The sequence below is a fragment of the Neophocaena asiaeorientalis genome, unplaced genomic scaffold, assembly GCF_003031525.2.
Source record: "Neophocaena asiaeorientalis asiaeorientalis breed wild unplaced genomic scaffold, Neophocaena_asiaeorientalis_V1.1 scaffold496, whole genome shotgun sequence".
NCBI lineage: Eukaryota > Metazoa > Chordata > Mammalia > Artiodactyla > Phocoenidae > Neophocaena > Neophocaena asiaeorientalis.
Window position 1 is genome coordinate 2,284,684 of NW_020174375.1, and position 13,169 is coordinate 2,297,852.

The following is a 13,169-nucleotide window of genomic DNA, read 5'->3' on the forward strand; positions in this document are numbered from 1 at the left end:
TGAAAGGTTATATACATCACCGGTAAATAAGTTTGCCTCTCAGAAGGAAGGGGATTAACAAGTGGGAAGAAAAACTCTTGTCCAGTACGCTCTCTAGTTAAATTTTTTTGCAAGAATCAATCTGTGTGTTACAGATGGAAGTAAATGACATAAATACCCATGTAAGTAAACTCATTTTGTTTGCATTAAAATAACTGCAGGATAAGGAGAGCAGTGTGGTTTAATGTGTGTATCAGGGAGTTTAGAGACAGCTTCCTTCATCCTGTGCAGAGGTACACTTTCTCTGGAGTTCTACTAAATAAAGAGATCAACCATCAAATAATAGAATTGATAGCGGCAGAGCTTTTCAGGCTGTCTGAGGCGTGACTGTAGATAAATTCAGACTAAAGATTCTTGGTCTCTACAGGATCCCCGTGTTGCAGATTACATATGCCAGCTGTGATGTAGTTGCCAGATTCTGCTCAGACGTCAGGATTCTTGCTTTTAGACATTTTGCTTGGACTTTTCAGAGCAGCAGTACAATCAAAAGGCCCTTTCTTCACCCACAAGGTAAGCACAGACTCTCACCTTTCCCAGTGTTCGCCAAGTACTCCTTCTGACTGTTAGTTTTCAGATGTTTTTATACACCCCTTGAGATGTCTAGTGTGCTGTTTCCATGGTTACACTTTCTGAAGAGTTCTTTTGGCAGTGATACAACCTGCATGACTCAGAAGATTTTTTCAGATTTTTCAGTAGAACAGGCCATCTTTGTGAAGAGGCTGTGATTGCCAATGAACTGGGTGTATCATACGTTCTGGGTCTGATACTTATGTTAATATCAGTTTATTTTCTCAAAAGCTTTTCCCAACACATTTACCTTTGGATCAAAAAACTTGTGCATGATTACAGAGAGCAGATCTCATGATACAGAAGGAAAAACCATGACCCAGAGTCACTGAGTATGTTCAGCTGATAAAACGTAAAGCAGAACTGCCAGCCCCTAACTCCTACTTTGGTGTACTCTCCATCTGCATTGTGGTACCCCTATGTCAGTCTTTTTGGGTAGTGTCTGCTTACCCCGAGTCATCAATCATCACACCATCACAAAGCCAAAAGAGATGCACCTTCACAACCCACCTTGCTATGGACTGAATATTTGTGTTTCCCCAACATTCATAAGTTGAAACCCTAATCCCCAAATGTGATGATATTTGGAGATGGGGACTCTGGAAGGTGATTAGGTAGAACTCTCATGATGGGAGATGAGAGAGCTTTCTTCTCTTTCTGCTGTGTGAGGATACAGCAAAAAGGTATCCACCTGCAATCTAGGGACCCAATTAACCAGCATCTGACGTTGGACTTCCCAGCCTTCAGAACTGTAAGGGGTAAATTTCACTTGTTTAAGCCATCCAGTCTATCATATTTTTTTCATAGCAGCCTGAACTAAAACACATCCAGAGCAATAGATTTCTTATTTCTGAATGAGTAAGGAAACAGTGGAAAAAATACTCTTTAACATCACACCACAGAAATTTAATTCCCCATTAGATATCTTTCTTTGATTCTCCAACAGTTTCTTCCCAGTGCCAGACTTCTCACTTTTCGTCACTGAATTTTGCATGGAGACACCAGTCTCAGGCAAACAGGGGTATGATTTTATTTAAACTCAAATCACTCTTTGAAACTGGACAAGGTAAAACGGTAAGCCAGGAAAAGTTCAGAGTCTTTCTACCTTCCCTTTTACTGTTACTATCTGGAGACTACATAAACAGTGAGGTAGAAACCATTCAATAAAGAAGAAAAAAAGCAAGATGAATAATAAACCAGGAGAAATTTAGTCCCTTAAAATCAGCATTATGAGCAAGGTAATTTACAAATATCTTTTAGGTCATGCTAATTTCTTATATGTGAATGTGTATATACATACATATATTCCATACACACACACACACACACACACACACACACACACTCACTCACAAGACCAAGCAGCACATGAGAGGATATGGCTCTGGGTATCAGGAGACCAAGAGGCTAAGCTTGATGTAATATGTGAATCCTGGGAATTCAGACGTCTGAACATTAAGGTGGTGAGAAAAATGCTTAAGCATAATTGTTAAAAAATAGTTTAAATAAATATGAATGAGATAAAAGTTTACACTAAGTTAAACTAAATAATGGATATTCATTGAATATCAAGATCATTTCCAAGAAGATAACACACTGAGACATAGATTGCTAAATATAAGTTTAAATCTATCTACTTTTGGCTTAATTTTTATAGAAACAAAAGATATTTGTGTCTATTAATAAATATGCCTTCTGCCACATTTAGAAAATGGTAGTGTGAAGAATGTTTCTAAAAAATTATAAATTTTAATTAGCTATTTATAAGTTTGTGAGTCTACTACAGGATGCAAATATATGATACTTCACAATTGCCTGTTTCTTAGTTTTCACTGGAAAGTAAAGGTTACTAATAGTAAAAATTTATAATCAATGTATAAAAATAGAACTACTAGAAACAGTAAGAGTGAAGGGAAACAACTTTATATGCAAAATATGGGAAGAAAATGGGATGTATTTTGACATGAAGAGTACGCAAGGAATATAGCGTGCATTTCTGTTAAAGAAAAAGAGTAATGTTGTCTAAAATAAAATGACTGGTTATTCCAGAACAAAAGGAAAAAGAGTAAGATAAATCTTAATTGGATCTAGAAATTTTTCAGAAGGTTTGTGGAAAAGAAATTATGTTGTGAGGTCAAAGCTGGCTAAATTGGATAGATTTATAAGGTTTTCCTTAAATGAGCTCACTAATGTAGTGATACAAAACTAGAGTTTAATTTTCTCTCTGTTAAAGCCACAAATTTTGTGGATTATTGATCCCCTCTTAGTAAAAGTTTATAAACGGTCTTTCTTTATGTAAATGTAATCTGCCTAGGAAAACAAAGATTCTGCATCTTTGAAAATATTTCCTATGTTCTACCTAGCCTTTATCAGGACTTTGATTACTTAGAAAAACTGAGTCTTTTCAATTTTAAATGAGCTAAGGGTTTTGTTTGTATGTTTGTTTTTATAGCCAGGTAATTTTCTGTATTTGCAATGCAAATCTTTTCATTGTCACTTTGGTTAAAGGGATAACTAAATATTGTTTCACAGTGCCTTATGCTCCTACTTGATCAAATGTTTCAAACCTTTTGACATTTTGGACAAACTTTGAATGAAGTCTTTCTTTTTTTTTTTTTTTTTTTTTTTTTTTTGGGGAAGGGAAGCCCTGAATGAAGTCTTTTTGACCTTGAACTAACTTTGGGATTTTCCAGAGGGCTCCTGGAAGATCTCAAAAGATTTCTTCTCTCTCCTTATAAGAGAAATGTTAATTTATTTAAGCTTATTTGATGTTAAATTGCATAGGAAATATCGTCAAATAAAAATAATATTTAACCTCCTTAGATTATATTTACATAGGTATATCTTATTAATATAAGTAATTCAGAAATTGTATGAAATTCCTAAAATTCTGATATGGCCTGGTACGATGTTATCAGTCATAATTCCAACTACTGTATATCACAAATATAACCAAATTTACTCATCAATTGCATTAGTTTTTGTGTGGGTATGAACTATCAACAGATCTTTAACCGTGAATATTTTTAAGTCTTTTGTCATTCATGGTTATTGTTTTATTCTCAATTCTTCTCTGAAAGCTTTTACAATCAACTATAGGCAAATATGCTTCATCTTCAAAGATATGCATGGAAAAAACCTTGACAAGTACTGTAGAATACAAGTTTCTGATCACTTTAAGCTTGTAACACTGAACTAGGTAAGAACTTCTGAAACTATTGGAAAAATGATTCATAAAGCTGCTAACCCAAGATGAAGCAAAATAAGAATTACAGGAGATCGAATGTACTGATGAAGATAATTGTAATTTTCATGACTTCATTCAAAACATTGCTCTTTAAGTCCACCTGTCGGTGCAGGGCACACGGGTTCGTGCCCCGGTCCGGGAAGATCCCACATGCCGCGGAGAGGCTGGGCCCGTGCGCCATGGTCGCTGAGCCTGCGCGTCCGGAGCCTGTGCTCCGCAACGGGAGAGGCCACAACAGTGAGAGGTCCGTGTACCACAAAAAAAAAAAACCCAGAAAAAACCCCACTGCTCTTTAATGTTTTGTTTTCCAGATTTAAAAGACTCTTTTTTATTCTCCTCCCTTTTAAGCTATATATAACTTACAGCAAATGGTAAAATATACTTTTGTCAACAAAAGTTGAAACATTTGTTATTCTCCCACCTTGATCCCGCCAGAATTCAGAAACTCTTATTAAATATTCTTATTCTTCATGACAATGTATGTACTTACGTAAGTTCAATAAGAATCTGTTCTCCTTGTGTAACAGAAAACAATGAGACAACAGAAACAACAGAAAACAATTAGGCTAAACTGCTTAGCTTAAAGAGACTTTAGAGGTCTGATCTGAGATTCCTCATCACTAAACAACTTAAAGAACTAAGGTTGACTTTATGAAGCCAGTGAAGTCTCTTAGATATGACCCAAGCTTTGATTGAAATGTCATTTTTAAGAAAATGCATACTCATATTCTTATATTTATGTAAATAATCAAGCCAAGTTTAATAAGATTAGACTTACTTTACAAACAAATTTGTTTCACAGTATCTTTGATAAAAATGTGACGACTATAAAAAAATGTATTGCAATAGATAACTCTGGTGGACCGGTTATCAGATTCTAGTCCTGTTCATTGTCTTTGAGGTTTTGTTATCTACTTGTAAATGTCACAGAAAGTACCACAACAGATCACATGTGAACAGCCTTCATGCCTGTTGCTATATGGGCCACTTAAGAGAGTTCACCAGAACACCCAATAACATCAGATCCAGTCAAACTGCAAACCAGGAAAATCTGTCAGACTGAAACTGCCAACCCCATTCCATGTAAAGATGCTTCAAACTCAAATCTAGAAATTTTCTCAACTGGCTGCTCCCCAGACACAGAAACTAAATTGGTAATTTACTTGAACTTTAACCTTTGTTAACCTTTTAACCTTTGTTTAAAATTAAACTTCGTTTTTCTTTTGTTTCCATAGAAATGCATCTTGTTAAATTACTTGATTGCTCACATCACATAGAGGCCTGATTTAGTAGAAGCTCACCTACAACACCTTAGGACTTCCCTGGTGGCGCAGTGGTTAATAAGAGTCCGCCTGCCACTGCAGGGGACACGGGTTCAAGCCCTGGTCCGGGAAGATCCCACACGCAGGGAAGCAACCAAGCCTGTGCCCTGCAGTTGCTGAGCCTGCGCTCTGGAGCTTGCAAGCCACACTACTGAGCCCGTGAGCCACAACTACTGAAGCCCACGTGCCTAGAGCCCGTGCTCCACGACAAGAGAAGCCACCGCAAGGAGAAGCCCGCGCACCGCAACGAAGAGTAGCCCTCGCTCCCCGCAACTAGAGAAAGCCTGTGAGCAGCAACGAAGACCTAACGCAGCCAAAAAATAAATTAATTAATTTAAGAAATAAATAAAATAAATTAAAAGCCTTTATTTTTTAAAAAAACTTTTTCTTCCTTTTCTTTTTTTTGCGTATACAGGAGAGGTGCCAGCCGGAGATAGAAATGTGGGAACCATCAGGCTGTGTGATACTGAAAGCAGGGCTGGGTGAGATCAGCCTGCTGGGGAGGGCAGACGGAGCTGGGCTCTGCCGCCCCTGACCATTTAGGGGCTGGAAAGAAGAGAGGGAGGCAGAGGAGACTGAACAGGAGGCCAGAGGTGGGGTCACACCAGGACGGCATGGTGGGTGGTCTCTTGGAAGCCAAGAGAAAAAAGGGCTTCAGGGAGGGAGGAGTCAGCTGTGTCAGATCTTGCGGAGCGGCCAAGGTGAGGCCAGAGAAGTGTCTGAGTTCAGGAACACAGAGGGGGTTGGAAGATTTGACGGGAGCAGTTCCCGACCAAGTGGGCTGAAGATTGGCTGGGAGGCATGAGAGACAGTGGAGGGAGACAGATCATCGGAACGCAAGTTTTACCGAGAATGGTAAAACTTCATTCACCTCCTGAAATGAAAACATTTCAGGTGAACTTTCATTTCACTTCCTGATAAAAACATCCATATGTTCATCTTGTCCTAAGTCGTCATGAGGATGTGTGACTGCTAATACACCATACTGTGCCTATGTAAATAACTCAGAAAAAATTGAAACCCAAATACATACACATTATCCATTTTTAAAAAAAAGTGGTGAACGCTGTATTTTATTATAACCCATTTGATTTATTTAATTGGTTAAATATTGTCTCCTGCGAATCTCTGTTCTTGGGAATTTTTTAATCCTCGGCTAATATTCTCCTTAGAGCCATCATATTAACCTCTCTAGTGCCTTGTATCCTCTCAAGGGCAATTTAAAATGCCTTTCAGCAGCCACTCACACATCAAATATCCATGAGGATTAGGCAACTGGAAGAACTAAATGACCTGTCCGCCCACCTCCACGATGACAGGCAACTGTTGGGAAGAGCGACTACATGACCCTCCGTCCTGACTACTCAAGCAATGGAAACAGCAAATATGTGATTTTTCAGCCTGACTCCATTAACTGTGGCAATGGCGAGTAACACTCTACTAGTTACTCACACTCTAAGCTTGTGGAGAGAATGAACAAAAGGGAAAAACTGTTCAAATTATATATAATGGAGCCCAGATCTGAGAATTCCCTGAGCAGACAAAAGCCATGTTAGTAAAACTAAATCTCATTTCATAAATATAAGCAATACTTAGGTTATTTCTTGTAAATGCATGTGACAATCAGAAAAGAAACTTAAGCCATCTTCCTAAAAATGGTATGAGATAATCATTTTTTACCAAGCTCCTACCATCTGGAAACCCCCATTGTAATAATCAATCATTGTAAAGGTTAACAGCTTCCTCATTTTCACTTTATAAGCCATCCTGTAACACCACACCCCTGAGCTTCATGGGAGTCTTTGCATTTGAAAGCTTCCAGTTTGCAAATTGTTCTTAAGATACACAATAACTCTTACTGAATTTATTAATCATTTATTAATTTGGTGGTTTTAATTGTGCTATTTCTCGATTTTTGACAGCACCCAGTTCCATAAAAATCTCTGCACTAAGGAAGGGGGAAGCATATACTTTTGTGGACAACTAGCTTTCTTCGCATGGATAATAACAGTAACAGTATGTATTAGTTTCCTATTGCTGCTGTAACCAATTACTATAAACTTAGTGCCTTAAAACAACACAAATTTATTATCCTACAGTTCTGGAAGACAGAAGTCCAAAATGAGTCTCACTAAGCTAAAATCAAGGCTTGGCAGGGCCGCATTTCTTTCAGGTGGTTGTAGGAGATAATCCATGTGCTCACATTTTCCAGCATCTAGAGGCTGCTGGCATTCCTTGGTTTGTGGCTCCCTCCCATCTTTAAAGCCAGAGACGTTGGGCAAGTCCTCCTCTTCACTGCCATCTCTCTGGTTTTCTCTGTTCTGCCTCCTCTTCCACTTATAAGGACCCTTGTGATTACCTTGACCCACCTGGATGACCCAGGATCATCTCCCGCATCTGAAGGTCAGCTAATTAGCAACCTTAATTCCCCTTTGCATTAAAACCTATCTATTCACAGGTTCCTATGATCAGGACATGGAAATTTTTAGAGGGCCATTATTCTGCCTACCACATAGGAACAAAAAGATTAGTCACAATGGCATTTATTAAGTACCTTCTGTATACAAGGACCACTGTATAGAATAATTTATTTAATCCTTACAATAGCCCACTCAGGTAGGTATTTTTATCACCATTTTATAAATGAAAACACTGAGCGAGACAGATGTTCAGCAGCCTTGTGTTTAGAGTCAGAGAGCCAATGAAGGGAGAAAATAGGATTCAAACCCAGTTCTGACTCTAAAACTCCTGTTTTATCCCAAAACATCTACCTCTTTCCCATCAGTTTTTTTTTTTTTTTTCCCATCAGATCTTGATCCCCTATTTTTCTGTGGATGTCCTTGCCTCTTACTTTTTTGACAAGAGTGAAGCCACACAACTCTCTCCTTTTAAAATACTTTTACATTTTTAAATGGTTGGAAAAAATCAAAAGAAGAGTAACATTTTGTGAAAATTATTGGAAATTCAAATTTCAGTGTCCATAAATAAAGTTTTATTGGAAAACAGTGTACTTATTTATTTACATGTTGTCTATGGCTGCTTTCTCGCTACAACAGCAGAGTTAAGTCGATGGGACACAAACTGTCAGAGTTAAGTCGATGCCTACAACCTGGTCTTTTACAGAAAAATGTTTGCCGACTCCTGCTTTTCACCAACACTGCCAGTATCCAGCTCTCCATCAGTGGCAGAGCCCAGACAGACTACACTGGGCTGAGGAAGCAGCATTATTGTGGGGAGAGACTGATGTTTCACTCATACCCCTGTCTTGTCTATATTCAAGGCAGGTAAAATTTTTTGAAAATGGAAATAGCATTGAATACCATCCTTATAAACTTTCTCTGGTCTGTGAGTAAGGAATGATCTAGACTTCATCCTTAGAGAAAACTGTCTACTCTGGCCAAGCACTGTGTGAGGAGTCTTTTATTTATAATATCATTTACTCGTCACAACAACTTTGAGAAATATTACTATACCCATTTTACAGATAAAGCCACTGAGACACAGAGAATTTAGCCCATTTGCTCCAGATCCCAAGTGGCTGAAATCTAGCCTTTTTTCCTCAAAACAAAAAGGCCATGGGTCTTTTTTCTCTACAATGCTCCCGCATCAACTATCCCCTGAATTCCAGAATAAAAAACAGTGAACAAGAATTCTTAAATTATGTTTTTCATTGTTTCTACCTGTGACTCTAAAAGACGTTTAAATAAGTAGGAACTCTCTTGTATAAGTATCTTTCACAATCAATTGAGGAATCTTACACCACAGTGTGAAACAGTACCAAAGCAAGATAAAATCCTGCTTGTTTTCCCCACCAAGATGGGACAGCAGGGGCTGCAGCAGACTCCCTAACTGCTGAAGGAGGATCCTTCAGGACTGCAAATTAAATCTGAAGTACTTTGCCAATTGACTCCCAATCGATTATTCCAAGTGTGCGTGCTGCAAGAGAATGCGTCTTCTCCCAGGGCCTCCGAAAAGCGGTGCTGAATTATTCATCATGCAATTTAATGTCAGAGCTTGTAATCGCGTAACTGTTTAAAATGGAATTTGTCACTGAAACACACTGCGAGAAAATAGCGTATTATTTAACATCTACTCATCTCACTTCAAGATCAGTTTAAAATTGTATGCGTGTCGTGATTTTAGGACAGCAATCACATAAGGGCCATGTAAGCTAAACTCCTACATGTTTTCTGCTAATTTGGTTGAGTTAGGCCACTTTCTATGTGAATTGGAAAGGATATCACAGATTAGGGAATGTAGATACCAGCTTTTTCTTTCCTCCCAAAGGTCCAGCTCCACAGAACCACAATTAGCTTACTCTGAGCTCCTTGAGATGCTTAGAAAAATTATCAGCTGACAAATTGAGGCTAAGGTAATAGATGAGGAAAGACACTAACTGAATTAAATGTAAGGATGAAGTGATTCAAATTAGTTTTGGGTTTTTTTTTTTTTTTGGGGGGGTTGTTAAAGGACATTTATGACTGCTCTACATTGCAGGAAGCGCTAGGGCGTGTTTGGGGTATAGGCTCCAGTGACACCCACTGGGTTCAAAATCTTGCCTCCACTACCTAAGATGTGTGTTCACAGGCAAGTTGCTTAAATCTCTGAACCCCACTTCCTTGTGAGAAAGTAGGGATACCCCAGAGATGATCCACAGGCAGGTTAGGGCCCACAGGCCAGTATCTGTTCCAAGGAGTCTGTGCCTCTTTGTCTGAAGTGTTGAAACTCTGACTCTTGGATACGGCTGCCGCCCCAGCTCACAGGGCAGCTGCGGGAAGCAGGGCAGTAGTGTTAAGTCGTTCTGCATATGCTGTGCTCTCACCCTGTCAGCAGGTATTCTCCCCCTTCATGAGGGAAGGTTTGGAATTAGGTAGTTACAAAGCCCCGTGTCACCACCTCCTAACTACATCCAGTCTTTCCCAGCTAGGCTAGAAGACGGTCATCACAGGAGAGGCAAGGCAATTAAAAAAAAAAAAATCAAAACTGAGGAGAGGCCTCTCTTCCTGCTCTTTTGAAGACTTCTCTCCTGCACAGGGAGGTCCTGCAGGTATAGACAACACCCTGCTTCAACATATCTACTCCCCTTTGAAGAAGCCATCACCCACAAAGGAGGCAGGGCAGGAAAGGGTTCAATGTTCAGTTTCCTTTAATGACCCCCATTCTCCCTGAAGGGCAGGTATGGGCAGCTAGGCAATGGCAAGAGATGTTCCCTTGAAGATCTTGCCCGGATTGAAGGCTTTGCCCACGTGCTGGAAGGCCCCATCCCAGGAAGAGTATTCTCGAACCAGTCTGAGTCTCCTCGCTGCTGGGATCCAGTCTCCAGCATGTGTATGACTCATAGTACCCCTGCCAATCTGGACTCAGCGGAAAGGCAAGCTCCTGGCCTCGGAAGACCCAGACTCCAGAAATGGAGCCGCTATTGTTGCTTCCAAAGAGAATGACACCGGCAAAGGCATTCTTCCTCAGTTTGTCCAATCGCTGGAACATTCCAGGGATGAGGTTGCAGCTCACGAAGGTCTGGGTGAGCTCTTCAGGGAAGCGGTCCTCGGCGTACCACAGGGACCAGCCATCTTTATCAAAGTGCTCCCCAAAGTACGGCAGCGCCACAGAGAGTGTGTCCTCGTTGGAGTGCTCGCGCTTAAATTCATCCAACACAAAGGTGCTCTTGGGCAGGGGAGCAAAGGGATCCTTGGCCTTCGGCTCAGCAGCTGCTGTCTGCACACGTCCATCCAGCTCCTCCTCAGTAGCAGGGGCAGCCGTCTTCTTCTCTTTCCGCTCGGCCTGGGGCTTCTGCTTCTCTTCTCGCAGAAGCTTTCTCTTTCTGTGGGTGTCCTTTTTTAGGCTGGCTCTCCACAAACTTTTTAGCATCAAATTGGGCCATTTTCTCACAGAGTTTCACCTCCCCCAAGACCGCCCGGAACTGGGGCTGGTTAATGCAGGTGAGGAACCAGCGGTTTGGATTAGGGAAGGCCTGGCAGAAAGAAGCTTCCAGAACCTGTTTATAAAGCCACAACAGGGTGCAGACAACTGTGATGTCAGCCAGTATCACACGTTCACCCACCAGAAAGGTCCTTGTCTTCAAGTGAGCGTCCAGCGGCCCCCGAATTCACCTCACCTCCTGCTTTGCATTCTCTGTGGTCTGCTTGGCCTATACCCAGATACAGAGCGAGGCATCCTACAAAGACATCTCAGAATGCCCTCCCTGGTCACAGACGACTGAGACAGAAAACCATTTCCTCAACGTGTTGATGAAAATGAAGTTTAGTGAAGCTGAAGTAGAGGCATTTTTTTTTAATCACTACTGAAAAATAAAATGTTAGGTATCTCCAGGAGTGATGAAACAACTACCATTAAAAAGAAAACCTGACAATTGTCTAATAACCAGTTGTAAAATTTTAAAATATCTAACTTTAGGTGATATCAGGATTTTCCATTATCGAGGTGATATAGTTCAATGAATGACATATAAATAAATAAAAAATAAACATTTTGTCCTATTGGGTATTCTTTAATCTGTTTCCACACAGCTGTAAAGCTGACCTTAAGGAACAAACCAACTCACATTTTAGTTTAAATTAGATGCACAGTCTTTTTTACACGGCCAAGGATGCCCTGCATGATCTGGAATCCTGACATCTCCATCCTGTCTCGCGCTAGTCTGCCCTCAACTTGCTGGCTTCTCTTTAATGCTTCAAAGTCTATTATTTCTTTCTTTTGTCCCTACTTTGAAGCCTTTTCACATACTGTTGCCAGAACCTGAAAAGTCCCAGCCCCCTCTCCATATGACTGGCTCCCCTCTTCTGGATCCCAGTGTAAACGGCAACCCTCTAGCAAGGTCATTCCTTTAGCCCGTCTAAATCATGCTCTTCCTTCCCTCCATCCACTTTTCTCCATCACTGCACCTTGCTAATGTCAGAGCATTCAAAACAGTTTATAAGTACCATGTCTATGTGTCTAATAACTTACATAGTATCTTTTATCTCCAATTTGATTGTAAGTTCCATAAACTTTTTGGCCCCGAATTTTATTTATCAATGTCTACCCACTGCCTAATAAACAAGAGGTGTGCAATGACAGTTTGCTGAAGAAACGGATGAGCTTAAACGTCCCTTCCCATCTCCAAACCACTCCATTCACACACATTTATGGGTAACTGGCTACATTCATGCCTTTAGAAGCAGTTCTAAAACTAGTAATCACATTCTGAATAATATAATGAAAGGTAATATAATTCAGTTCTCCAAAGTTTGTTAAGTCCAATTCATAGATGTTCTACTTTATTCTAATATTTAAGTGAGACAAACAAGTTTTAAGATACAATCTCAATCAACAAAAAGCTTGTAATTTTATTGGAGCAACACCTATACTTTATAGGTACTAGATAATCAGATAATTATTCAAGATAATTAAATCAGGTGCTGAAATAGTGAGAAAACTAGAAGTGATTGTCAAAGGATTTAAAAGAATTGAGATAAGATATTAACTTGACCAAGCACAGGAAGAAAGAAGAGCCCCCGAAAGAATATTAACATGCCATGCAGCGAATCGGCCAGGCTTAGAGAATATCTATTGGGAAGCAGTTTATGTGGATTTGGGTTGATAACATAGCCTCACGGAGGGACATTAACGCTATACCGAGTGTGTCAATGTGAGTTCTTAGTCAACAAGTTGCCATTGTTGATGTAAGAGCGAGAGATAATAAGATAAAACTGAGGTTCTAGAAGAATCATCTAGCAGGACATATTGGAGGACAAAATGTTCTTTGTAACAAGACAAATGAGATGATGGAAGCAATGCATAAAAGATGGCAATGAAGATGGAAAAAAATAGGAAACAAAATATATTGAAGGTTATCAGTAATTCCTTTCACCTGAAAAAAAGGAAGTTTTGTCATGTTGGAATAAAAGACTGAGACATTTTAAGAGACTTACAAATTGAAGGTGCAATTTTTCTTAATCATAAGAACACACTTAAATAATAAGAAATAATTTTAA

At 39.7% G+C, this 13,169-nt stretch overlaps 1 pseudogene; it reads right to left on the reverse strand.

Annotated features, from left to right (window-relative positions):
* Positions 1-10,361: 10,361 nt before the first annotated feature.
* LOC112407150 (elongation factor 1-gamma pseudogene) lies at positions 10,362-12,015 on the reverse strand (annotated as a pseudogene).
* Positions 12,016-13,169: the final 1,154 nt, after the last annotated feature.